The sequence below is a fragment of the Suricata suricatta genome, chromosome 13, assembly GCF_006229205.1.
Source record: "Suricata suricatta isolate VVHF042 chromosome 13, meerkat_22Aug2017_6uvM2_HiC, whole genome shotgun sequence".
NCBI classification, from domain to species: domain Eukaryota; kingdom Metazoa; phylum Chordata; class Mammalia; order Carnivora; family Herpestidae; genus Suricata; species Suricata suricatta.
The window spans coordinates 38190947-38214781 of NC_043712.1; the positions used below are offsets into that span (position 1 = coordinate 38190947).

The following is a 23835-nucleotide window of genomic DNA, read 5'->3' on the forward strand; positions in this document are numbered from 1 at the left end:
CTAGCATCAGCAATCAGACAACAAAAGGAAATAAAAGGTATCAGAGTTGGCAAAGAAGAAGTCAGACTATCACTTCGCAGATGACATGATACTCTACATGCAAAACCTGGGAGACTCCACCAGATGCCTTCTAGAATTGATCAATGAATTCAGTAAAGTTGCAGGGTACAAAATCAATGTACAGAAATTGGTTGCATTCCTATACACCAATAATGAAGCAGCAGAAAGAGAAATCAAGAAGCTGATCCCATTCACAATTGCACGAAAAACCATAAAATACCTAGGAGTAAACATAACCAAGGATGTAAAAGACCTATATGATGAAAACTATAGAAAACTTATGAAAGAAATTGAAGAAGACACCAAGAAATGGAAAAACGTTCCATGCTCATAGATCGGAAGAATAAATGTTGTTAAAATGTCATTACTATCCAAAGCAATTTACACATTCAATGCAATCCCCATCAAAATTGTACCAGTGTTCTTCTCAAAGCTAGAACAAGCTATCCTAAAATTTGTATGGAACCAAATAGCCAAAGTAACATTGACGAAGAAAACCAAAACGGGAGGCATCACAATCCCAGACTTTAGCCTCTACTACAAAGCTGTTATCATCAAGGCAGTATGGTATTGGCAGAAAAACAGACACATGGACCAGTGGAATAGAATAGAGAACCCAGAACTGGGCCCACAAATGTACAGCCAATTAATTTTTGACCAAGCAGGAACGAGTATCCAATGGAAAAAAGACCACCTCTTTAGCAGGTGGTGCTGGGAGAACTGGACAGCAATAAGCAGAAGGATGAAACTAGACCACTTTCTTTCACCATATACAAAAATAAACTCAAAATGGCTGAAGGACCTGAATGTGAGACAGGAAACCATCAAAACCCTTGAGGAGAAAGTAGGAAACAGCCTTCTTGAACTCAACCTCAGCAATTTCCTACTCGACACATCCCCAAAGGCAAGGGAAATGATAGCAAAAATGGACTATTGGGACCCCATCAAGATAAAAAGTTTCTGCACCGCAAAGGAAACAATAAAAAAAAACTAAAAGGAAACAATAAAAAAAACTAACAGGCAACTGATGGAATGAAAAAAGATAGTTGCAAATGATATATCAGATAAAGGGCTAGTATCCAGAATTTACAAGGAACTCACCAAACTCCACACCTGAAAAACAAATAACCCAGTGAAGAAATGGGCAGAAGACATGAACAGACACTTCTCCAAAGAGGACATCCAGATGGCCTACAGGCACATGAAATGATGCGCAGCATCACTCATCATCAGGGAAATACAAATCAAAACCACACTGAGATACCACCCCACGCCAGTCAGAGTGGCTAAAATGAACAAATCAGGAGACTATAGATGCTGGCGAGGATGTGGAGAAACGGGCACCCTCCTACGCTGTTGGTGGGAATGTAAACTGGTGCAGCCACTCTGGAAAACAGTATGGAGGTTCCTTAAAAAACTATCAATAGAACTCCCCTCTGACCCAGCAATAGCACTGTTAGGGATTTATCCAATGGATACAGAAGTGCTGACACATAGGGGCACATGTACCCCAATGTTCATAGCAGCACTGTCAACAATAGCCAAATCATGGAAAGAGCGTAAATGTCCATCACCCAATAAATGGGAAAAGAAGATGTAGTGTATATATACAATGGAGTACTACATGACAATGAGAAAGAATGAAATATGGCCATTTGTAGCCAGGTGGATGGACCTCGAGGGTGTCATGCTAAGCGAAATAAGTTAGGCAGAGAAGGACAGATACCATATGTTTGCACTCATAGGTCTAACAGGAGAACAGGAGAAACCTAATGGAGGACCATGGGGAGGGGAAGAGGGAAAGAGAGTTGAGGAGAGAGAGGGACGCAAAACCTGAGAGACTATTAAATACTGAAAATGAACTGAGGGTTGAAGGGGGAGGGGTCGGAGGAAGGGAGGTGGTGGTGATGGAGAAGGGCACTTGTGGGGAAGAGCATTGGGAGTTGTACGGAAACCAATCTGACAATAAGCTATTAAAAAATAAAGGAATACTAATGTTTTGTCATAATCCAGGGGTTTATGAATACTCAAATATTCAACATATTTTGGGGATGACTAATATGGAATGATCAACATATTAGTGTAAAATGAATAAACAACATGTGTAGGCAAATTCCAGATGCATCATGGGTTCAGTCCATTCCATCACGATAAGGCAAATATCACAATAATGTGGGTCAAAAGAACTTGTTGGTTTCCCAAAGCATATAAAAGTTATGTTTACACTATCCTACAATCTATTTAAAAAAGTACATACTTAAATTAAGAAACACTTTATGGCTGGGACAGCTGGGTGGCTCAGTTGATTAAGCATCCGACTTTAGCTCAGGTCATAATCTTGCAGTTTGTGAGTTCAAGTCGGTCTCTGTGCTGACAGCTCAGAGTCTGGAACCTGTTTCAGATTCTGTGTCTCCCTCTCATACTCTCTCTCGAAAATAAACATTAAAAATTTTTTTTAATAAAAAACACTTTATTGCTAAAAATGCTAACCATTGTCTGAGCTTTCAGTGAGTCATAATCACTGATCGTAGATAATTATACCAAATCTAATGACAATGAGTAAGTTTCATATATTGTGAAAATTGTCAAAATATGACACAGAAACAGGAAGTTAAATACTGCTGGGAAAATGGTACCAACAGACTTGATCAAAGCAAAGTTGCTACAAATCTTCCATCTATAAAAAATGCAGTATCTACAAAGCACAATTAAATGAGCTGTGTGTGCAACAGGAAATGACTGTTTTGGGGGATAAAAAGTTACAAGTGGTTCTTGTCTCACAGACAGGCCCATATCTTCATGAAAACACAGAAGTGACTGGCTCCTTTAAGAGGTACAGGGGACTTGAAATCAAGACTGGGAGCAACACTCACTTTCCACTATACATCCTTCCGTTTTGTTTGCGTTTTTACCCATGTACGATACCACTTTTTGGAAATTAGTTGGAAGTTGAAAAGAAATAGGTATTTGTGTGTATCCTCCATCTAGAGTCCAGTCCAGTGCTAGGGAATTCTGGGGAGAGACAGTGGATTGAGAAGCAGCCCCTGCCTTCCTGGAGTTAGCAGTACCGGAGGCCACAGGACAAGCCAGACACCCGTCACAGGCACCAGAGAACGCAGAGGACAGAGTGAGGTTGTGGGCCAGTGTCTCTGTGCCGGCAATGACTCCTTTCCTCAAGTGCCATGTGGTTTTTTGCAGAAGCTGTCATTTTTTCAGGGAGAGGGAAAGCTACCTGCCCTAATCTGGGCCAGTGCACTTCCTTTCTCTGGGAATTCTGGAACTAAACTAAAGAAAGGCCAGCAAGGGAAACTGTGTTTATAAAAGCATATGCCCCGACCATCTGAGTTAGAACTACGCAGGGATAGTTCTTGTTACAAATACAGATTCTGGAGCCTCACTCCTAAGCTACCGAATCAGGATTGATGGGGGGAGGGGAGGGTGGGGGCCTGGGCAGAGTGTGCCGTCTAAGGGGGCAGTGGCCATTTGGCTCTGGCCTAGGGCTGCATGCAGGAATGCCCAGTCCAGTGTTGACAGATCATCCAATTTTTCAAGCGAGTCTGGCAGTCTGGATTCCTATGTGAACTCGTTTGATTTAGAAATGTTGGTAACTAAATGTTTCTACCGCGTGGGTCTGCAGTGTGACGGCTAGCCGAACACACCTGTGGGCTCTACGTGACCACCGGACCGCCAGCCTGCGACCCGTGTCCCAACCTCACCTGGCAGACATTTCAGATTAGAGAATGGCGGTGTCACCAGAGAGAGAGAAAACTCAGGTAGGAAACTACAGAAAGGGAGGAGGGGAGAGGTAAACCCACGTGGGCAACAGAATGGCAGAAGCTGATGTGGAAAAGAAGTGGTGGATGGAAAGAAGAGGCAAAAGCTAGAGAAAGTGGCTACTGAGTGAATCACTGAACCACGGGGCAGAAGAAATACAGCTGAACCCTAAATGCGGAGGGCTGGAGGAACTTAGGACTGCTTGGGGAGGGAACGCTGTGGCTTTGGAGACATCGCATATCTTTCTTTACTTTTTTTTTTTTTTTAACTTTATTTTGAGACAGAGAAAGCATGAGTGGGGGAGGGACAGAGCGAGAGAGGGAGAGAGAGAGACCCAACTAGCCTCTGCATTGTCAGCACAGAGTCCGACGTGGGGCTCGAACTCACGGACCATGAGATCATGACCTGAGCCAAAGCTGGATGCTTAACCCACTGAGCCACCCACATGCCCACAGGACAGAGCGCATTTCTTAAAGTGCTACCCAGATGCTAGATATTCATTATTAATGAGGAGCCAATCAGGCAGAAGAAAAACCTATAAATGCACTCGCTTGTCCACAGAAGTTTACAAATCTGTGGGCTGAGAAAACAAGACTAATAATTCCACTGATTGGAACTCTGATACTGTAAATTGAAAAAGGCAGTAATAATCCTATTCTCCCTTTGATTTGTTACCAATTCCATTGCCCCTAGACTTAACTATTCTACCCCAAACAGTAGCAACTGCAACAGTGAAATTGCTATTTTGCCAGCCTGGGAAATGGGTCAGGGGATGAGCCTCTCCACAGAGGCTGTAGGACATCTGAGAGGAAGTGGCAGGAGGCCCTTGCACAAGGGGGCAGGGTGGGTCATCACATCTTTAAAAAGCCTTGAGTCTTTGACTCATCCCTATCTCTGTGTCAAACTCTAACGGGGCCAGGTGCCTCGTTTGCCAAAATTCTATGGTTAAATCGATTGCTAAGTTGTACCCGTATTTGCCATTCATGACACAGTGAGGATGAGATGCGTCAGTTTACTTCCCTATAGCTTACAAATACCCTGGGGCAGAACTCTGGAAACCTTAACACAATTTCTGCTGTTCTCACCTACGAAGCCTACCACCTTTCAGGACAGATATGGTGACCTACAGGGCTCTTAGGGCAAATTGGTTGTATAAAGTGTTCTACTGTCTGCCTCCCTTTTTCCTTAAAAACTAGGTAATTGTCAAGGGTACCTGGGTGACTCGGTCTGTTAAGCATCTGACTTCAGCTCAGGTCATGATCAAGTGAGTTTAAGCCCCGCATTGGGCTCTCTGCTGTCAGCACAGAACCCGCTTTATTCGGGTTCTCTTGTCTCCCTCTCTCTCTCTGCCCCTCCCCCTACTTGTGTGCGCACAAAATCCAAATAAATAATTGTCTAGTTTCACTATGTCAATGAACCAAATTCTACTCGCAGAAGCTAAGAGAGAAAGGAATCAGTCACCAGTTATTAAGTACCGACACAGAAGTACACGGATACTGGTACATAAATGTCCAGTGCTTTACACCATCTACTTTAATTCTGACAACATCTAAGTTAAAGCATATCATTATTTCCATTTTACAGAGGAGGAACCTGCAGCTCAGAGAGAAAGAAAAACTTGCCTAAGGACATAACATCTAGTTAGGTTTGAAATCCTGGCTCTTTCCACCCCACCCTCAGGTCAGCCCCTCCCCACCCCCCAGGGGCAGCAATTCCTATTCCCAAGGTGGTGCTGTGTAGAGGTCACAGACCAACCCCAAAGCTAAAAACAAAACAAAACAAAAAAAGCCAGGAAACCCTCCTGCTGAGACTCCGTTTTGAGTTCTGGAGTTGCGGTTCCTTCTTTCTGGGATCACCCAGCACGTTGGGCTGAGCTCAGCATTGTCACATACCCCTCGCCACTCCTGACTGAGCCACAGGTCTGTGACAAGCAATAGCGGCAATAGTTTTGCTTCTGGGAAACTGTCCTTTCATACAACCCGGAGGGCTCCAGAAATCCCTCCCAGGTGTCACTCATGCTGTAACTCGTGTCTTAAATCATTTTATAGGAGCTCCCCAATGCTTTAGCAGTCCCAAGAGAAAGCCAAAAACAACTGGGTTCCAAGGAGGGTGGAAGGGAAAGATCTTTGGCTTGGGAACAGTCCAGACCCAAAGTAAAATCTAGGCATCATAAATGCTTCCTAGGTCTGCCTTCCCCTGGCCAGAACTGTACCCCATCCTCAAACCTCAAGTATGACTGCAAATCCTGCAGACTCCCCAAAGTCTGGGTGTCATCTAGAAACCCCACCAGCTGGCCAGGGAGTCCTGCCTACTTCCCACACCCACAGGAAGTGCAGACCCACAGGTTCAACTCCCTTTTCTCATCCTCCATCCTCCCTTCCCTCTGCTTTGTTCCTGCCTTTTTTCTCTTACCTAATCCCCATTCAGTAATAATAAAAGGGAGGGGTGAACAGAGAGAGTCATTGTGGATTTTTTGGGAGAGGGTGGAGTTCTTTCATTCTTTCTTTTTTTTTTTTGGAAGGGCGAGGGTTAGTGTGCATGGAAATAAGTGTGGGTGCTACCTTTTCTGCTCCACAGAGTAAGATAGTACTGCATAGAGGAAAAGAGTAAAGAAATTAAAGAAGAAAGTTAAGAAGGGGAAATGATATCTTTTAAGCAGTGATGTTGGAGCTCATTTGGACTTGTGTTTCATGGGGCACCTGGGTGGCTCAGTCTGTTAGGCATCCAACTTCGGCTCAGGTCATGATCTCACGGTTAGTGGGTTCTAGCCCCACGTCGGGCTCTGTGCTGACAGCTAGCTCAGAGCCTGGAGCCTGTCTTCAGATTCTGTGTCTCCCTCTCTCTCTGACTCTCCCCTGCTCGTGCTGTCTCTTAAAAAAAAATAAACATAAAAAATTTAAAAAATGGACTTGTACTTCATGAACCTTGGGCAGGACCGTATGCCCACTGAACGTTCACCCCAGCCTGTGAATCAAGTAGGACGCGGGAACAGTTCTCATACGAAAGGAATTTAAAGACAGACACTTGCACTGTACTTGAAATCCTTCACTGTACCTAGCTCATACTCTTAAAATCAAGAGAATTATTCAGTTGAGAAACAATGTGTTTCAAAGCTAGCCTGTCCTGAAATACCAGCTGGGTGACTTGCACATTGTCATGATCCCCTCAGGTACGTCTTGTGCATGGAACAGGAGGGGTTGGGGAAAGGGTGCCGAACACCAGATTTTTAAAGTAAATTACTAAAAGCACTAAACATCAGGCGCAGGCAGACAGATCTAACGAACCGTGCTCTCGGCAAGAAAGGTGCAGGCAGTTCCGAGTTGGGGTTCCTCCCCAACCACAGTATCACTGCCAACCAACCTTTGGTCTCAATTTTGTGGACACCCGCTGGTGACTCAGAGCAGCACCACCTTCTGTGCATGTGTGGCATGGCATTAACCTATGTGCCATGACCTTGGGACACCTGATCCTAGATGCTATGCAGGTGAGGAGACAGCATGAGAGAATATGGAGCGTTCTGGAAAGAACTTAGAGATGCCATCGCATTTCCCTGACCAGCAAACAGAGGTCCTCAGAAGCAAAGAGGGATCACTGGATTTATGAGTGGTAGACCCAGGAAGAAAATAACAGCTGATGTTCTCTTCAACGAAATGCAAATTTCTGGTAGGGGAGAAAAAGTATGTGCAAAATCCTCCAAAAGGAAAGTTTTAGAAAGTACCACTTAGGCATATCACAGCCTTCTGACGCTTTTGTGAGTTCTCTAATCGCTGATGGAACCTTCCATACGGTGCAAAATACCAGAGAACTGACTGGCAGCTGAACTTTGGGAAGACAACTCAGGGTTGAGTTTTTCATAATCTACCCTGGATGACTAGATTTTTTCTAAGAGAGGCAGAGTAGTAAGAGCAAATAAGTTTTATTGACATAAATATCAAACATACCATTCATTACTCAGATTCAACATAAGAAATGTGAGCAAAGATGCACATTCACTTAAGTAAAATAGGAAAAGTTGCAAAATAACACATACACTAGAATCTAAGTTAAAAACTTCAAGACGATTAGTATATATTCATTCATACATACATACCATCGTACATAGAAATGAAAACAGAATGAAAGATCTAGAATAAAGTTAACATTGATTATCCCTAAGTAGAAAAATACACTGTGTAAAGGGTGGGGTGGAGCACAGCAGGGGGGTATCATAAACCTCTGAATAGAATTCAAGTACTATTTTCCATTAGCATGCTTTCATTCTTTATTTACTTTTTAAAAAGCTGGAGCAGCCGTTTTCAATGTTCACATAAATATCTATAGAGGATATTGCATAGGAAGGAATCGCATCTTTGTAAAATGAAAACTTGACCTCTTGGGCACTATCTTTCGAAGGGATGCTAGAACAGTTCATAAAGTTCCTGGAACTACAATATACAATTCTTTCTTTAATAATGTCTGATGAGGATTCATTTAAAAGTGAATCTGTGACTATTACTCTTTAGATAAACCCACTCTGCTCCCTCAAACTATGACCTTGTTGTCCAATGATGAAGTGAAACAGTTTACTAAAGAACCCAAAATTGGCTCATATTTAACTTCAGATGGATCAGTTGCATATTTCATACAGGTGACAAACATCAATCCAAGCTGGACCCCTGCCTTCTCACTACCCTCTCCAACCCTCCTCCAGCCCCCCTTCTCCCTACCACCCTGCAATCACAGCAGGAGACAAACTTGCTGCAGAACCAAGTCTTCTGGGCTGGTGATAACTTCAAAAATACTACACGAAGTAAAAGATGATCATTGCAGAAACCTTAGGAAGTGTAGGTAAACAAAAAGTAGAAAATAAAAGTCACCTGGAATGCCACAGTTTGGAGTTTCATCTAACAGGACTTTTAAATAAACGTATTTGGATTTCAGGGTGCCTGGGTAGCTCAGTTGGTTGAGCATCCGACTTCAGTTCAGATCACGATCTTGCAGTTTGTGGGTTCGAGCCCCACATCGGGCTCTGTGCTGACAGCTCAGAGCCTGGAACCTGCTTCAGATTCTATCTCATTCTCTGTGCCCCTCCCCCACTCATGGTCTCTCTCACCAATATTAAAAAATATTGGGAAAAGATATATTTGGATTTCTTTAAAAAAATGGATTAGACCTCACAGTGTTTTGCAAATTGCTTTTTTCTCACTCAGCAATACATCTTTATCAGGCTATCATGTGATAGTTTATATCATTTTTAATTATACCATAAAAATCTATCATTCAGATATACAACTTACTTAAATCTATTATTAAAATAACTTGGTTTCCAGGTATTAATATGCAAACAATACTGCAACCTTTGTACACACTTCTGTGAGTAGGTCCTCAATCCATTTCCTTAATATAAATTCCTAGCTTCTGGGCCCTAGAAGTAGGACATCTGGGTGAAAGGATTTGCATGTCTCCATTGTGTTACACATCACCACGTGGCCTGGGAAAGGCCGAGCCGATTTATGGCCCTTCTCCGGGGCAGTGAATGGAGGTGCCTCAACCAGGCAATGTAATTCTTTACCAAATGGAGAGATTAAAAAGCTAAACTAATCTTGGGTATATCTTTAATTGCTAGTGAAGATGGATAGGTGGTCATTTGTCCCTTGACATCTGCATTTCTTCTCTTGTAAACTGTCTTCCAAACAGCCAAAACTGAGTGATACCCGGATGGTCTCTGGTGGCGAAATGTTTTCATCTCTGTGGAGGATTTGACTGAGCCATTAGTGTGGAGGAGACTAGGCTCGGGGAGCCCTAAAGTCTTTGGGCTGATGTACAGGGTGACCCCAGGCTGAAGTGCATCATGAGCCTAGTTGGTTATAGCAAGACAAGCGGCCCCGTTACCTTAATCCTGGGCAAAATCCCCCTTTGCTTCAGTGAACTTTGCTATCTATTACCCAGACTGAACTTCCGAGTCCAGGCAGCGATCTTGCAGATGGGTTTTATATAGGACACTGAATATAGGGCTTGGGCAGCACACTGCTAACCCATCGCTCTTGCCAGAGGAATATCTTGGACCATAGAACCCAGCAGAACCCCACATCATGATGCGTATTCAGCACAGCCAGATTTGTAGAAATGTGTGAAAAAGTCCACTGACTTTATTAGCTAAATGCCAGTGATCAGAGCCAGTTAAGATTCACCTCTTTGAGTTCAGATTCTGAAGTACAGAAATCCAAGCTTTAGCTGCTTCTGTTATCAGAGTTGAATCCTCTTAGGTTATCTGAGGATAGGGAAAGAGGGGCAGGATGAATGGGCCTACAACCAACCACAGGGTTTGCCGGCACCAATAGGAAGGGGCAGGGAGATGAGTGAGCCTGAGCGGCAGGACTCCTGCCAGTAACGGGGTGGAGAGGACAGAGGTTTTGTTTAGTTTTGGAGGGTGGGGAGTGTGCATATCAGTTGCCAGGGGAGCTTGTACAGTTTGAAAGAGTTTGCAGGTGACTAGTCGAGAATGATCTCTACAGTACAGACAACACACAGTCCGTGTTATTTAGGATATCTGAAGACACACAGGAGTGGGATTTTAAAAACCTATCCAAACAGCAGAAAGAGGCTTCTTCTGTACTGCATGTAGTTTTCTCATCTCTCCCCTCCTCACATTTTCCTAAATACGCCCACCTTGAATTTTCACAGGTCCCAATTCTAAAGTTAAAGTCAAGTCACTGCACCTCTAGAGTTCATTTCAGTTCACCATAAGGACTGGCCATGCTTCATTTATTTTCTGTTTAAAGAGAAATTAATTGGTCCCACTCCCAAACTGACTGCTGTGTATCTAAATATCATGCTACTTATAAACAACTTTTTGTCAAAAGTGAGATTCCAAGGATGTCTATGCAAGCATAAATAAGACTGAGGTCAGAACCATTCAGGCCAGCAAACTGCCATGGCTTGTCAACTGGATTTTTTCACAAAGTAGAGGACTAGAAAGATTAGTTCTTTGCTTTCTTTGATGTAGCTGCATCTGGAAAACTGGAATAGCTAAATATCTCTGGATTTTCCCAGAGACCAGGTCACTTAAAAAAATCCCACAGAAATCTCTTAAATGGGGTACTCATAACTGAAAGAATTTTTCATGAGAAGTCATAAGAGCAACTATCTATTTTGGGAGATAATGAAAACAAGGAAAAGGGTAGTACAGAAGGAGGGTCTTGCAGAAAGGAATGGCTGTATAACAACGTAACCAAATCCATGAACCCATTTTTCCTGAGCACTAATAATATACGATGTGCACTCTTCTCTGTAAACATGAATAGGACTCTGCCTCTGTATCGAAAGTTTTGCCCATCACACAATCAACTTGTCTTTTTTTTGCTAAATTAAAAAGATTTTTAATGTTTATTTTTTGAGAGAGACCAAGTGTGAGTGGGGGAGGGGCAGAGAGAGAGGGAGACACAGAATCCAAAGCAGGCTCTGAGCTGTCAGCACACAGCCCAATGTGGATTTCAACTCACGAACTGCAAGATCATGACCTGAGCCTAGGTCAGATGCTCAACAGATAGCCACCTAGGCGCCCCCTTTTTTTCTTGCTAAATTTTTAAATAATCAGTCTGTTTTCACTTATTCTTCCATTTCATCCTGGACAACTGACCAGAAGGCTCCACCTATATTCCTAGTTTTTAAAAAGAGCTATTACTGTTTTGAAATGATCGAGTTCCATTTTGAATGAGCCATATAACTTTTCTGTGCCTCAGTTTCCCAATCTGAACATAAATTTAGTTGATTATCCTAAAAAGTTTCTTCTGAATGAAAAAAATTCTAGGCTTCATTATTCATATTTACACTAACCATCTAATGTGTGCCAGGAACTCTTTTAGGCACTAGTGATACACCCAGGAACAAAATTGACAAAGTCCCCGCCTGTGTGTTGCTTCCATGAGGAGGGAGACAAACTACACAACTAAATAATATAAAAACAAAATGTCAGATGGTGACCAGCTCTGTGGATAGGCAAGACACGGACAGTAGGGAGTGTTGGGCCATGAAGGATCCTGGGAGATCAAAGGAGGCCTCATTGATACAAAGCCACTTGAGTGGAGCCTTGAAAGAAGTGAGCAGACAAGCTATGTACAACTGGAGGAGGGATGAGATCATGTGCAAAGGCCCTGAGGTGGGTCTGAGGAAGGCAAGGAGGCCAGAGCAAGGTGAGTGAGGGCAGAAAAGGATGAGACAAGGTGGGAAGGCAGAATTGGCCACTGTAGGGACTGTGACTGAAGACAAACTACCAAGTACTGTCCTAGCTTTACACATGGTTTAAATTAACTGTAGATTCCCAACACTGGAATTTGTTAAAATCTGATATGAAATTAAGTCATAATATGAAAATACTAGATTACATTTAAAAAGAAGCTAACTTCCTGAAATCTAACTCTTCCCTTTCTTTAACTTCATTATTAAGTAACACTGGAAAGTTTTAGGATGTATCATTAAAATGATCATGACTCACTCAGCAGATATACACCGCCACTGTCAAAGGCAACAGTCAGGATTTGGGGGACAGGGGCCACGGTCACTGCACTGTCTCGTGAAACAGCCCCTTCACCTTGTTAAGACTCCCAGTTCTAGGCTTGCTGGCCAGGACAGCACAACCTCATGTAATTCCCAAAGGAGGAAGGCTTACCCCACACATCCTTTAAGCTCATTTCAAATTAACTGCAGTAGCACAAACTCAAAAGAACAGAAGTAGTTTTAATTTTTGATATCGCTGTGGGCTAATGTAAGCAGTTTCACAAAAGGCTTGTGAACTTCAGAATTTATACTTCCAGAGATGCACTGAGAAGGGAAAGTCATCGTGGGGTCATAAAACATTTGGCCAGAAAGGAAAGGAAGAAGCAGGGCAGTCTCTCCTTCCCCCCACCCCGACCCTGCGTCCTGACCTCCTCCTCTCCTCATTAAGGTCAGTCTTCAGCCTCTTCTTGGAATGTGGGTCTCCTACCTTGCAGTAACCCAGTTACCAGGGAGGCTTCAAAAAAGTCACCTGCAGACACCCCAAAAGTGACATTTTGCAGAACCAAGTTCTATAGCATCTAAATTAAAAAATTTGTTTTTAAATGTTTATTTTTGAGCAAGACAGAGAGAGAGAGAGAGAGAGAGAGCGAGCATGAGTGGGGGAGGGTCAGAGAGAGAGGGAGACACAGAATCCGAAGCAGGCTCCAGGCTCTGAGCTGTCAGCACAGAGCCTGACGCAGGGCTCAGACTGAGATCATGACCGGAGCGGAAGTCAGATGCTTAACTGAGCCACCCAGGCACCCCCCTTACTGCATCTAACTTTTGAGGCAGTAGGAGTGGGGTAGGGGGAGACAGCTGTGTTTTTAAAAGTATTAGCGAGCAGGCCTCCTGATAATCCATTCTTTAAGAAAAGCTGCATGATTTCCTCAGGCTTCTGAACAAATTTTGTAGATGTTTGCTAGTGAACTTTTCTAACTCAGATTTTAAGAACCAGAAAGAAAGAGTATCTCTACAAGAGGCAGGGTGTCAGGCTGCCAGGGGTTAGGAGGGCAGCATTTCTCTCCATGAATTCCCCAAGTTTCTGAGGACATCTACCCCCACCCACCTCAGAGTTGCTTGGACTTAAGAACAATGACTCATACTAATTGAGTTCCCAGAAGCGTCAGGTATAAACCCATAGCTTTACTGATTTTCCAAAGGAAAGGCAACTGCCAGGAGGACCCGCTGCTCCTGTTTTCTGACCATCACATTCCTTCCCCAGAGCAGTTCGGTGATGTGGTTCAGAGCTGGAAGTCTGAAGCTAACCCTCAGGCGTACTGAAAGGGCAGACTGGAACTCAAAGTCAAGTCCATCACACTCTAAAGCCTACCTCTAAAGCAGCTGAGCCTTCATCCCATCTCAGTGGCCTAGACAGTGGCATGGCATCTATATGCAACTGCCAGTTCATAGCGTCAAAGACATAACCAGTAATAAAAGAGCATTAGCCATATTTGGCACCTGGGCCTCTCTGGAATGTCTAAGAAATGGGATGTAAATTCATTCATACATTGGACATTTATAGACCGCTGGGATAAAGGGACCCAAGTCCCTACTGCTCTTCAGTCACACGTAGACTGGTCAGGAGGAACGAATGACAGTATCATGAAATGCATGCAAGAGCAATGGTGAATGGTGATAAAGAAGCCTCTAGGGCGAGCAGCTAACCCAGCCTGGGAGGCGGGGCAGGAAGGCCTCCAGAGACACGCAAAACCACGTAGGAGAGCCTCCCAGAACTACATGGAGGAAGGGAGTCACTGAAAGAATATTCTGGGCAGAGAAAACAGCGCATAAAGGCAAGGAAGTGTGACCCCATGAGAGTCCTAAAGCAGGCCTAGGTGCGAGAGGTACAGGACACACATGGACGAGGCTAAGAGAGGAGGGAAAGGAAGGGGGAAGAGTCCACATCATCAGGGGCCTCCCAAAGAGCTTCAGATTTATCCTGAAGACAGGAGGCACCCTTATTTCTAGGCTGGACACTTCAAGACCTGAATTGATTTTCTGGGGTCACTCTGGCAGTCCCAGAGACTGCCTCTGGGGAAGAGTGCTGAACTAGAGTTGGGGAGGCAGGTTACAGTCAGAAAAAGAAGTCAGAGGCAATAGACCTCAGCAAGAATTAAGAAAACAGAATGGACCGACAGTGAGAAATGAAGAAGGGGTCTAGGATAGCTCCTTCTGTGCCTTATCTGGACAAAATGGCAGAGCCAATGGCCAAGACCAGAGCCAAGATGTTAGTTTCAGCTACGGTGACTTTGGGATGAAGACATCCAGCAGGCAGGTGCAGATGTGGATCTGAAGCTCAGGAGCTCTGGGCTGGGACAAGAGTTCAGAAGAACGGCAGCAATGTGTAGGCATTATGCCATGAATGCTGCATCAATCCATGAACACCTGCAGCCTTGTGACAGGTGCTGAGTGCCTGTGGGGTGCCAGGCACCTCAGCCATGTGGTCTAATGCGGCCCATCAGCCCTGTGAGAAAGGTATCACCACCCCATTTTGCAGCTGGGAAGATGGAGGGTTAGAGGAGTTAAGTAACCTGCCAAGGCCCTGTGGCTGGTAAGCAGAAAGCTGGGAGTTAAACTCAAGCCCAGTGATGCCGGGGCTGACTCTTGCTCCACGTCATCGCCTAGTAGGCAGCACAGGTGACAGAACGTACAGTCATTCCTCATACAAAAACCCAAATTAACCAACTGAATTTTAACAATGTAACCTCATATTGAAACAATTTTCACAGTGAAGACTAGTTAAGATTAGATAGTCAAACTCTATTTCCCCTAAAATATCGCTGATTTTGGCAAAATCTGCATGATAGGTAACTTTGAAAGGATGCATTAATTTTAGTAATACAGACAACACCAGCATTTAAAATGGAACTGATTCCTTAGCTGAGCAAATGCGGGTTTTATGAAACATACCACCATTAAAACCAATCTTGAGGCTGGTCTCGATGCCACCAGGAGAACAGAATCGTACTTTTCGTATGACTGTCCTAGTAGAGCTCTTGCCGATAGCAGACTCTCAGCAATGATGTATTCACCTCTTGTTTTCCCTTAATCGTGTAGGAGGACACTCTCAGACTGGCATACCTTCTTCACAAATGACGATACGGTTGTGTACTGCGCTTTGTAATTTTACAACGGTTGTAAAAGGATGATGAGGATAAGGAATAATTAAGTGCTTAATAGACATCTGCTTGAGCAAGAGCCCAGGCAAGTCACACTATCAAAGACGGGCTTGTCCAGAGCTCTCCTTAAGTCAAGAAACGGGAATGAGAACCACACCAGCATTCATGCACAACAGACATGCTAATTCATCAGAAGGTGGACTGACTTTAACAACAAACGACTAAGGAAGAAGAGGAGGAATCTAAGACATGACTGGTTCAGGAAGTAGGAGATCACTTCGGTGGTTCTATAGCATTAAGGGATCCATACTTACCTCCAGAACTTGGTCTGTCCCCCAAAGACATATAATACTGAAAAAGACAGTTTCCTACTTTTGCATGTTTGCAACATCCAACCCCCAAGTCCTTTGGTGTCCAATACACATGTAAAATCAGAATTGCCACTTTTTACCACAGGCAAGAATCACTCCATCTCCCTAAACCTGAGTTTACTTCTTTGCAGATTTAAGGTAATGATACCTGCCCCGCACTGCTGGGCCCAGCTCCCGAGGGCTGCTGTGATAATTAACACAGGAATAGGTGAAAGCGCAGGGTGCACGGGAACTCTGTGCCCGTGAGCTACCATTATTCATGAGATAGATAATCAACTTACTTCATGAGCACATGGGTCCTAAATGTAGCCTATTTCTTTTACTGAGGGTTTAAATCTACCTCTTTTTTTTAAAAATATATATATTTTGAGAGAGAGACAGAGAGCAAGCAGGAAAGGGGCAGAGAGAGAGGGAGACACAGAATCTGAAGCAGGCTTCAGGCTCCGAGCTCTAAGCACAGAGCCTCACGTGGGGCTTGAACTCACAAGCTGAGTCATGAGATCATGACCTGAGCCAAAGTCTGCTAAGCCAGCTGGTGCCCCTTAAATCTACATCTTAAAACACTATGGATAGTCTAAAATATAGGCAGACTCACTCTTACCTAGTGGGGTAAAAATGCATTCTAAAATCAGAGAAGAGGGGAGCCTGGGTGGCTCATTCAGTTGACTATTGAACTCTGGCTGGGGTCATGATCTCATGGTTCATGAGATCAAGCTCCACATCTACTGTCAGCACAGACCCACTTCAGTTCCTCTGTCCTAACCTCTCTCTGCCCCTCCCCCACTCATGCTGTCTCTCAAAAATAAACAAACATTAATAAAATAAAATCAGAAAAGAGCTACAGGCTCCAGATATATATGTGAAAAAAATGACAATAGATATGAAAGAAAAATTATTTTCCTCATAAAAAAGTTGCCTTTTCATGTTGGTTCAAATGGAGGATGCTTTTCATCACAATTCTTTTAAACTCTTTTAAAATACTTGCAGGTGAGATGAAATGTTCTCGGTCCTAGGCTATCTCTGAACATTTTCCTTTGAATGTGGTGCATCTCTTTTATAATAAAAAATGTTCTTTAATGAACTTATTTCAAATTAATTTAGCATGTATTTCTGAACATCTCCACATTAAGCTTTGCTAAAGTACCACTGAAGAAAGAGAGATAAGGAAAATACTCCCTGTTTCATAAGACAAGTATGATCTAACAAGGAGACTAAGGTAAGCACACAAGTAACTATAACTTGACAAGGATTGTAAGGAAGGTCGCAGGAAAGACACAGAGAGAGGCTTTACAGAGAATTTGGAGAAGGAATGAGGGAAGACTGATTTAGACTCACAGGCAGAGAGATCAAATGCAGAAGCAGGGAGGCAGGACAACACAGCAAGTGTTCGAGAACTGCCCAGTTGTTCCGTTGGGCTGACGTTAGGGTAGAAAGTAAAGATTTTTGCTACAGCCATCAGTGCCGGCTTTTTACTAAAAAGACACAACAAAGAATCATTTTTTGTCCATTTATACAGTTGAAAATAAGATGCTAACTCCTGGAAGAGAGGGAAAAACGGAAGTGAATTTGAGGGAAAGATTGGCCAACTGTTAATGTTCATAAGCGTTGAAGCTGGGGATTTATACTCTCCAGGTCTCTGTAGGTCTGAAATGTTGCACTAGAAACAGCTCAACAAGACATGATTTGAAATCTTGTCATTTGCAACTACATGAATGGAACTAGAAGGTATCATGCTAAGTGAAATTAGTCAATCAGAGAAAGACAAATATCATATGAGGTCACTCATATAAGAACTTTAAGATACAAAACAGATGAACATAAGGAAAGGGAAGCAAAAATAATATAAAAACAGGGAGGGGTACAAAACAGAAGAGACTCCTAAATATGGAGAACACAGGGTTACTGGAGGGGATGTGGGAAGGGGATGGGCTAATGGGTACGGGGCATTAAGGAATCTATTCCTGAAATCATTGTTGCACTATATGCTAACTAATTTGGATGTAAATTAAAAAATAAATTAAAAAAAAAAAGAAATGCTAGGAAGGTGTTCGGCTGATGGCTTCTCAGGTCCTACGAACTTTCTAGCCTCGGGTCAGCTGGAGCGAGAGGGAGGGGCTGAGGCTGGAGCCAGCCCCACAGTGAAGCAGACAAGGTCTACCGGCTGCCCGTTCTCGGTTCCCCACTCCTTTTGCTCCATACTTGCTCCTCCCCTTCCCACTGGCAGAAAGGGAGTAAAAGGAGTAACTCAGCCTAAGAAAAATCAAGGTAACTGTGTTGTCCCTGATGTATAAGTAAACAGTAACTGGGTGGTTGTTTTTGGTCACATCAAATGTAACAGTTATTTGAATTTAATGCTTATATCAAACTTAATACTTGGGGCACCTGGGTTAAGCCTTTGACCTCAGCTCAGGTCATGCTCTCACAGTTCTGAAGTTTGAGCTCAGAGTCTGGCTCAGAGCTGACAGCTCAGAGTGTGGGGCCTGCTTCCGATTCTGTGTCTCCCTCTCTCTCTCTCTGTTCCTCCCCTGGTTCACGCTCCATCTCTCTCTCAAAAATAAATAAACATTAAAAATTTTTTTAAAATTTAATACCTGTTTAATACTTGGTAGGAAATGCTGATAAGCAAAATGAAGAAAAGTAAAAAAATCAATGGTACCCCATCACCAACAGAAAACTACTCAGCATTGGGTAAACTTTGCCTCTGCCCATGGGTGTGCAGACCCATGTGTACATGCACATGCTTTCTCTCCTCACGAAAACAGGATCACAGGACAATATTTGTAGGTAGCATGGTTTTAAGTGTAAAACCTGTACTTCATGGTATCTCATGAAACAACATTTTACGACACTAGTTTAATGGCTGCATACGAGTCCATTAAGGAACACTGATCTGTTACTTGTAACCTTGGACAGGGGTTAAAAAAAAATACGGTTTAAGAAAAGATTTTGAGCTGGAAGGCCTCTTTCCCAATATTATTTTGAACTAATATACACTAGTATATATCCTAGTTACGAATTGTGATGTGACATTTAAAGTAATACATTAAATTTTTTTTAACATTTTGTTTTATTTTTGAGAGTTAGGGTGAGCAGGGGATGGCGGGGAGGGGTGGACAGAAGATCTGATGTGGGCTCCGAGCTGAGAGCAGCAAGTCTGATGCGGGCCCGAACCCACGAACCATGAGATCACGACCTGAGCCAAAGTTGGAGGTTCAAATGACTTGAGCCACACAGGGGCCCCAAAATAATTTGTTTTATTGGGGGAGAAGCAATGGTAGTAACATTCTTACCAGAGCAATGATCTTGTTTTCCTTTTAAAAGTATAGGTTTTGGGATTTTAGGTTTTTGTTTTATTTTAGGTTGGAAAGGCAATACATGAATGTTGAAGGGTAGGCAGACACATAGTATTACAAACAGTAATAAGTAAAAGTTCCCATCTTTCTTCTACCCCATTTCACTGCCTAGAACTGGCTAAAGGTACTTCCAAACATTCATAAGCCTATTTTAAATTCATGGAAAAGTAGGGCACCTGAATGGCTCAGTCAATTGAATATCCGACTTCAGCTCAAGTCATGATCTCAAGGTTTGTGGGTTCGAGCCCCATGTTGGGCTTTGTATGAACAACGCGGAGCCTGCTTCGGCTTCTCTTTCTCCCTATCTGCCCCTCCGCCCCCCCCCCACCTGTATGCATGTCTGCTCACTCTCTCAAAAATAAACATCCAAAAATACATGGAAAATAGCACAGCCATATACCTTAAGTACAGACATACAAATATGCACATATACATACACACAATGTATGTATACAGTGTATAAAACACAAACACATATAATGAGAATTTTCCTTTTTAAAACATTACTTTTGTCCTCCCTGGAATCAGAACAGCTATTAGATGCAATGCTGACTTTTGCATAAGAACACCACCCAAAATTCACATGCTGTAGACTGTCTGAGATGGCCTCTGAATGGTGGTTAGGAATAAAGACGCCTTCCCCCACTCACCATCCACGGCCGTATCCTCAAAACGGGAACATACCTGGCTTTGATTTAAACAACCTACTATGGATTCTTTTTCAATTGATTCCAAATCCTTTGCAGTTGCCACTTCCAGCTCTGTCTGTCTTAGAGTATCAAGTCTCTGTTATTTATGGATAAAGTCCTAAAGAATGTCCTTTTCCATGACATTACCTCCTTGAAGCATGGCTCCTGTTCAGACATTCTAAGATGGGTCTGCAAACTGGGCCTTAGCACCTGTATTTGTGAATAAAGTTTTATTGGAACCCAGCTGTCCCCATTTGTTTGCATATTGTTTTCAGCTGTTTTCACATTACAACGGCAGCAGCATTGAGTCTTAAGAGACTGTAGAGCCCACAAAGCTTACAATACTATCTGCCTCCTTAGAGAAACATTTGCTGATTCACATTCTAGAATTTTCCCTACCAAAAGTTCCGCAGGAATTGAATCACATACTCCATATTCAGTGTCTTAGTCCAGGCTGAAGAGTTTCTTTTAAAAAAAAAAAAACTACAGGTGATCCTTAAACAACGAGGGTTTGAATTTCATGGGTCCACTTATCTACAAATTGTTCTCAATAAACTACAGTAAACTGTATGTATTTTCCTTATGGTTTTCTTAACATTTTTTTCTCTAGCTTTATTATGAGAACACAGCTTATAATTAATGTAACACACAAAGGTATGCATTAATTATTTATGCTATTGGTAAGGCTTCTGGTCAGCAGTAGGGGATTAGTAATTAAGTTTTGGGGGAGCCAAAAGTTTTACTTGGATTTTCTACTGCGTGGGAGGGTCAGTCCCCATAACCGCGTGTTGTTCAAGGGTCAACTGTACAAACAAACAAAAAGCACCCTGGCTCTGACAGTAGGCATGGTGTGCTGGCAAACGTTTAATCACTTGCTCTCAGCCACAGGGGAGCGCTGCATTATCTACTTGCTGATTTCCATGGTGTAAATAGTTCTGTAACGGCTTGCTTCCAGCTAAAAAAGGTGGTGCCACTAAACATGCAGTTGGGGAGAGATGGCCACAAATGCTAGTGCAAACTAGATCCGGCAAACCACTGGCTCCTCAGGATATAAGTGGCCCAACCACCTGCTTTAAAGATGAAGACACTGAGGCCCCGAGAGAGTGTCCTGGCCAAGGTTGGCCCAGTGACTGGAACCAGGCTGGAAATGATTTCCCCGTGGAGTCTGGCTGCTTCCCAGGGAGTTGCTTCCTTCATAAAAGGAGGAGTAGAAGATGGAAGGCAAAGGAAGTTCTTTGCCAGGCACGTGGTAATAAATGTTGGTTTCTATCATTACCTTCACAGTTTGGGACTCAGGCTTCCTCAGCATGCGCTTTGAAGCACACATCAGGTAGCAGTAGTGTTCTTCACACAAGACCAGATTTCACACAAACACTTGACAGTGGACTGTCTTAATTGACCAGCAGTTACCTAAGCTACCAGACTGTAAACTCCAGAAAGACAGGGGCTGCCTCTGTATGTGCTGTTTGCCCCAGTGTCCAGTACAGAACTGCGCACTTGATAAGCAGACCGTCAATAAATATGTACTGAAGGGATAAAGGATGAACCCCCGCCCCTTCCCATCAAAGTGGAGCTTTACTCCAAGAACACAGCAGGGATGCATTGGTTAGATCCCATTCCCTTCTCCTATTGGTGGCCAGGGCAACAACAGATGCAACATACCCCTATGCTTGCAACATTTCTTTTTTATCTTATTTTTATAATTTTTTTAAGTTTCATTTTTTCAGAGCGATATAGAGAGCAAGCAGGGAGAAAGGGAGAGAGAGAATCCCAAGCAGGCTCCATGCTGTCTGCACAGAGCCCAAGGCGGGGCTCGAACCCACAAACCACGAGATCACACCCTGAGCTGAAACCAAGAGCTGGACACTTAACTGACTGAGCCACCCAGGCGTCCCCGTTTGCAACATTTCTAGTCTACTTGCTGCAGTATCCAAGCTGCTTCATCAGAGCAGGAGATGCTTTCTGGATGGAGGAGGAAAAGGGAGGACAGAGTTCGAGACCTGTTTTCCTCTGATGTATGTATGTATGTAATTTCTATCTGGAACTTGTTCTGACAGCATAAAGCCAAGGAAATAATCCATTGAGGGATCCCACCCACCACCCCCCAGGATGCAGGACATTGCTTCCTGGCAGGAGCTGAGGAAGGGCCACTCAAGGTGGCACACCTCTGAAAGTGGAAAGTGAAAGAACACCACGATTGGGTTATTGTGATATTCCCATAAGGCTACGCAGCTACAGGCCGAAGTGAACATGGCAGAAAGGACGGCACTGTTCTTTGGAAATGACTTTTTGACTACTCGGTAACTCTTGCACAAACCCCTACACACTTGGCACAGGCTGTCCACGGGCACTTCTCCGAACCCACAGGTCCTGTTTGCCACATCACTGCCGCAATCTGGATACACAGATCAGCTCTTGGGACACAGGAACAACCAAACCATCTGTGCGCCTTGCTGAGTTTTCAAGAGGCCACTGGGGCTCATCACCATGTATGTGAAGACCTACTACTAAAAGTTGCCATAGTGAGGTCAAGTTTGGTCCCAAATACCAGAGATTAACACTGTCCATGCATGGGGTATTACGTGTGTTTCCATTTAGAGCAAGCATCCCGAACATGAAGCAGGACCAATGATTTAAGCCTCCAAAGCATTTCCTACACCAGTGGCTCTCAAAGTGTGGAGCAGGAACTCTAGGAATCCACAAGGTCAAAACAACTTTCATAGTAATACCAAGAGGCAACTGGTCTTAGTATTACCCTGTCATGTGTTCAGGAGTGTACAGTGGAGTTTTCCAGAGGCTACATGATGGGACAGTGCAAGAGACTTGAGTGCAGAAGCGGATATAAGAATCCAGCTGCCTTCTATTAAACCTGTCTTTAAAGAGATTTGTAAAACTATTGGACAATGCCACTCTTCTCAGTAACATTCTGTTGCGGAAAATATGGATATTTTCATTAAATGCTCTGTTAATATAAATAGGTCCGCTATTTAAAAAAATGAATTGTTAAATATACTAAAACTTTCTGTTTTATATATATAGTACATATCAAAAGATATAACCCACACAAACGAAAGCTTAGTATACTAATTTTTAAGTGTAAAGGGATTTTTGAGCCCCCTCAAAAGTTTTGAGAACAGCTGTCCAAGAGGCTGTGTCCCCCATCCGCCTCATCTTCGCTTGTGAGGAGGGTTATGTATGGTATATATGTTGCAGGAAAGACGTGCCGTTCAGATATCTTGCTTGATTAGGAAGAAAGGCAGCCCATTCTCCTTCCTGAATCTCTGAATTCATTAGGGCAGGCTCTGTGCCGAACCCTTTCAATCTCACCCCATTTTCCCCTTAACCACTTGATGTGGATTCCCCAATCTGCCGGCCGGATGAGGATTTCCCTATCCAGCAAGCCCGGGCGCTTTGAGAACCCCCTGGTGAGACCCGCACACCCTCCTTGGGGTTAGGACTCCCCAATGAGGCCCGCACACCTTCCTGGGGGTGAGTATCCGCCAGTTCGGCCGGCCTTAGAGCCTGGGTGAGGGCTCCCAGCGAGGCCCGCACAACCTCTGCGAGAACTCTCCGGCGGTGTGCACAGCCAAGGCAAAGAGGGACGAGGAGAGCCATTTCCAGTCCCTGAACCCTGTCCCCCGCGCAGCTCAGGCTTCGGACAAGGAGGAGAGGTCAGTCCCCAAGAGCTAGTCCGTCCCCGATTCTCCCCGGGGCCTTCCCCGGCCTCTACCCAGCCCCTGGCCGCTCCACGCGCCTCGGAAAGGCTCGCACCGTCTGCCCCCGGGGACAGGGCGGCCGGCGCTCCCTCCCCGGGACGTCCGGCCGGTCGGGCCGGTACTCACCGCCAAGTGCACAGCCAGGATCTGCGCGCGGGCAGGCGCCAAGTGCGGGGCGCGATCCGGAACGCTGTGTGGATCTAGGGGCAGCCGCCTCCGCGCCCCTCCCCCTGCGTCCC

The 23835-nt window shown here is 44.0% G+C and overlaps 1 protein-coding gene across 1 annotated transcript in view; it reads right to left on the reverse strand.

Moving 5' to 3' along the window:
* ACO1 (aconitase 1) overlaps positions 1–23829 on the reverse strand; it is a 68985-nt gene extending 45156 nt beyond the window's left edge. The window contains exon 1 of the mRNA XM_029921072.1: positions 23723–23829. The gene's annotated coding sequence lies outside the window, so the exon portion shown is untranslated. The remainder of the gene's footprint in view (positions 1–23722) is intronic.
* Positions 23830–23835: the final 6 nt, after the last annotated feature.